We start from the raw sequence: 5,250 nt of genomic DNA on the forward strand, positions 1-5,250 counted from the left end.
TGGAGTATACTGCACTTCATTGAAATCATTTATGCAGCTTTTATGTAGAGGTGCTATTTGGGTTGATGGATATGACTGAGGGCAAACTGTAAGATGTTAATGAAGCTGTATGTAAAAGGCCTGTCTCTTAAATTTTATAATCAAATACTGACCACTAACTCCTTGTTTTAAGAAATACAAGCCATTTATATTTACTATAAACATCTAAAATGTAATTTATTTTACTATTTTTATTTATGATAAGAAATCTTATCTTTTGAAATTATTTCTGTACTAGGGAAAATGTAAAAACTTTCAGTTTTTAATCATTGTGAAATAAATTTCAATTGGTATTTGGGCAAGTACTAAAGATTTTTTCCATACTTCCCTGAAGGAAGCTGAGGTTTTACGCACTGTGAAGCAGACACTAGAGGCTCCTTGAAAATATATTGTATGGTAATGTATGCATATTATAATAAAGAATAACAATGATTTGTAGTTACTGAAAAGAAAATCACTTATGAAGTTAGGTTTTGCTACTTTGTTGAAAAAATCCTAAGTATGATTGGAGGTTTTCATATTCTGGGTTAATTTTATTTTAACTTGTTTTCTTGGAATTTGCAATAATTTTGAAAGATAAAAGAAATTATGTTTGAGTAAAGTTATTCTAGGACAATGAAGAGCCAAAGTTTTCTCACTCTGGATTGCTGCACTGTTCTCTGGGTGTTCTCTGCTGTTGGAGAGGCTTTGAAGTTGATTAAGGCTTGGCATACACACCTCTTAACAGATTTTTTTGAAGAGGTAATTTTCAGGTCAGGGGTTACATGTGCTATTTAGTTTAATATTTGAGGGTGATCAATGCTATACATAGTACAGGGCACTCTAGAAAAAAAGTGGGATTATCTGGGAAGAGAGGGAATGGAGTATACGTGTGGTAAAGGCAGACTTCCCCCTTCAAGCAGCTTAAAGAAACTTAAAGGCCACTTGTCTCCACAGATTGCAATGTGCAAAAGTCAGTGTTGGAGTACAATGAGGAATTTCATAAATGTATGGGAATGTGTGGTAGATGCAGTGCTCTATGTGAATACAGTGTGGCAAATCAAGAGTCTAAGAATAGTTAGTAACAATAAAGATGAAATATTACACATAGTAATCTGCCAGTTTATATTTGTTGAAAAACATTTTAAGTAATTTTCAGTCTCTATTTACTTTCAGCCTGGCATCCCTGATAAGGTAATTGTGAGGAGAAAAATTGCCTAAAACTAGCATAGTAAAAACCCCCAAAATAAGACAATGCATTGTATTAAACTTTATCAAATATAGTATGAGAGCAGTAGTGTAAGTGAAGAAAGTGACTCAAGAAGTTTTCAGAATGTCTGTTGGTTAAATTGAAAATGTGATTCTTTGAAGATGAATAGATGTAGAACAGATCCCCACTTCCTGCCCTGCACCCCACCCCCCCCCTTTTTTTTTTTTTCTTCCTTTTCATTGCTTGCCATTCTCATTTTACCACATTTGCCTTTGGGATAACAGATTTTATTAATTCTCTTTGAGTTGAACAGGTACCTTTGATGTAGCTGATTAAAGTTGATTTAAACAAAGTACTTGTATAATTTAATGGATTGTCCACAAAGTAAACCAGTGGATAATGTTTTTCTTTTAGAACCAATTACAAGGAAAGAGCAACCTATTGCCTCCTTTTTTATCTGCAAAACTAGTAAAACTTAAAACTCCCAGACAGTTTGCTGAAGTGTAGTGAACTTGCTTCAGGCATCTAAGTGGGAGGTTTAGCTTGTAAGGAGAAAATAGACTTTCCTCATCTAAGATTTGTTTTAAAGAGCTACTTCTCTGTATTAACAGATGGAGCAGATGGAGTCTGAATGTTCCTGAGTTGTGAACGCAAGCAAACAAAGTAGTTTATGTTTGAAATCATTTGCTAGCTGTGTTGCAGTATTTGGAATTATCAGAGGGGATCTTTAAAAGGCTTAAATATTTTAAGTCTGTATTGAGAAAATAGATAAAGTTGCCACAGAATAGATAAGTCTAATGAACTTAAACTCTAGAAACTAAAATAGAAGTAAAAAACCCCAAAACATTAGCTTATTATTTAAATATTTGAATGCCTACCATTACTGCTTCTAAGTTGAAAAAAGTGAAGACATTTTGAAAATGTAAATAAAATTTTGAAGAAAGTAAATAAAAAGTAAATAAAAAACCCAACCCATCTGTTGTATAGCTATAGAAAAACTAATCAAGATGTTTACTGATATTTCAGAAGTCTTTGAACAAAACCTTGTTATGAGAAATTGGAACTTCCATTTGCTATAGCTCCTCTTATATGTCTGTGATTGGATTAATCTCTTCCTCTGCAAAAGTTATGGACCCCTTGGCTGATTCAGACCAGCTGAGATTCTGCTTTGGAAGATCTAAGATATTGCACTCAGGGCTCAAATAAAGATGAAAGGGTTAATAGCCATAACACACCCATATAAAACCTTTTCCAATGCTGGGAATGTTATGTTTTGCACTTTTTTGTTACTACCCGATTAGAAGAGCTTTTCTGATACAGAATATCAGTCCTGAAAATGTAGGATTTTAAGTGCCTTGATAGCAGTTCAGAGATTTTTTACTTCAAATTCTGTAGCAGTGAATGTGCTACTGTGTTGCCCCTCCTGCCTCAAATTTCTGAAGGTGCTGTCTCATAGCAAATGAGACTAGTCAGTAAAAATCAACATTATTTCATAAGTGCACTCTTTTGGAAGAGTCATCTCTGCCTGCTAACCCTTAGTATTGCAGAAGGCCCCAATGTCCAGCAAATGAGATTTGGTCTCAGGCTTTCTGCATGAGCAGGTGTGCAAAACACCTTAGAAAATGTTGCAAGAGAATGGTGAAGGTGTGCCATAACAGGTAAGTGCAGTGAATAAACGGTGTGTTATTTCTTGTTTCTAATGTGTTAATTTAGGAGAAAGGTGCTAAACAGGAAGTAAAAGGTCAGTCAGATTGTTTTTCCCTCTCCTACTCTTCTTTGGACTTGGAGTGACATGTTATAGAAGAGACTGGTGCTATACAAAGTTGCTTGCTTTAGAACCAGCTAAAAGAGGACAAGCATGAGTGCTGTATGTTCCTTTTTGATAGACTTGCTGTCCCAAGGTTGATGGAGCAGCTGATATAAAGAATTTGGTTAGTATTGGTTCAGTTAACTGATACCATTCTGGTATTGTAGCATACAATATAAATAATGTGAGCTGTATTATGTTTCCTTTTAATGCATCTACTTGCAAGACATAAAAAAGGGTATGCATTGCCACGTGATTATTTGATTTCCCTACTGAGATATTTCTCTGATGCTACTTTTTAGAGATTAGATGTTACACAAGTATGATGTGCTTTGCCTTTTATAAGTGCTTTCATGTGATTTAATTTGTAATTGATACATTTTGGATGTCAATAGATTTCATCTGCATTTGAACTCTTTCCATGCATTTCCAGTGAAGTAGGTATTGAATTGTATTTTTAAAAGAAATTTTAGAAAATTCTGGATTACTTTATTCCAGAGTTTAAATACATTTAAACTAACCAAAGTGAGTGATTGGAGAATTTTGATTTTGTGATTGTGTTTTCCCTGACGTAACTTGCACTTACTGTAGAACATATACAAGCATGTTTATCCTGTAGTGTAGCAATAGCTCTGAGCTGCCAACACCCTGTGTGTTGTTTTTATCATTTATGTGATTGTGGGGAACAATGATGCTAGAGTTCATTTGAGGTTAGCATCAGGTTAAATACCATTGTTTGATTATTACAGGTACTAGGTAACTAAATCTAGACAAAATGGAATTAAACCTGAAATGGCATGATCCCTTAAATGTTGTGAGAAGCAGCATTATTTTATTTTGGTCTCCCCAAAATCTGCTCCCAAATGAAAAGGTATTATTTCCCTTAAAAAATATTTTCTTGGTTCTTGTGGGGTTTTTTAGCCCTTGTTGGGCAGAATAAACAAAAAAGCAGCAAAGTTTCTGTAAGCTTGCTAGTTCATGGCCCAGATCTAAACTGGAGGAAGATCCTGTATAGATCCCAAATAATATTAAATGCTTCTAATATGTGCTGACCATTGTGTTCATTGAGCAGGATGTAGAAGTGCCCAAAACCCACCTGTCTCTATTTGGCTTCAAAACACAGGACAGTCTTGCTGTTCAATGCATGACAGACAAATGTGTTGATGGTTCTTGCCATAATGGCTTCCTTGAGTGCTGTTGGAGGAAAAGGTCTGCCTTGCCTTTTCTCCAAAATGTCCATATTTTACAGCCCTTGGTTCTCAACTGGGGCATCCACAGCATTCGACTGCTTACTAATAATGGGTTTGAGTGGCTGTGTAAGCACCCTCCTGGATCTTAGGGAGGGATAATCTTCCTGTAACCTTCAGATGTGCCTACTGTTTTTGTGAAGTAAATACTCCTGTTTTACAGCAAAAACAGTTTCATGATACTGTTCACAATCAAAAAATCACAGTAACAAGGCATCTAGCTCAGCTGATGAGCAGAATTCCATTAGTAATGATGTGTAATGTTGATATGTCAAACTTCCCACTGGAACACGCACAAGATTAAACTAGATCTAAGACTCAGAAGCACGGTAGCACCTCACAGTGTGATGCTTGGCCAATGCCAAAGTTTATCTCCAGCTCTGTTGTACTGCCTTGGAACAGACAGTATCTTCCAAACTTCACTCCGAAGCTGCAATTTGAAACCCTCACTTCATTTTATATAAAAGTAACTATTAAAAAGATGTATGTATAAAACCCTTTTCTGTCAGAGGGGACAGGGGCTTTTCCCCATCCCTTTGACGCTAGTAAAAATCAAGCGTCTGCTGCTATTCTGAGTCCCCTGCCAGCCGAAGGGAAGCTCGGTCGTAGGAAGGGGGTTCCGGGCGGCGTGGTTCGCCCTGTCAGCGGCTCCGAACAGAGGCAGCGTTACCAGCACTGCTGGGAGATGGAGCGGTAAGAGGGTCACAGAACCATAGACCGTCCTGATTTGCAAAGGATCCACTAGGATCACGGAGTCGCACAGGACCTGGCCGCGCACAGGACACCAAGAATGACACCATGGGCCTGAAGAGCGTTGTCCAAACGCTTCTAGAGCTCGGTCGGGTTTGGTGCAGTGCCCAGTGAAGGTTGTTGGAGGTCGGACGCCTCGCTGCACTTTTGCTGCGCTCGGGGCTTTCCGCAGCCCCGCCCCTGCTCTCGGCGAGCGGCAGCGCAGCCTGGCTCCCGCG

This window comes from Lonchura striata, chromosome 1, assembly GCF_046129695.1.
Source record: "Lonchura striata isolate bLonStr1 chromosome 1, bLonStr1.mat, whole genome shotgun sequence".
Lineage (NCBI taxonomy): Eukaryota > Metazoa > Chordata > Aves > Passeriformes > Estrildidae > Lonchura > Lonchura striata.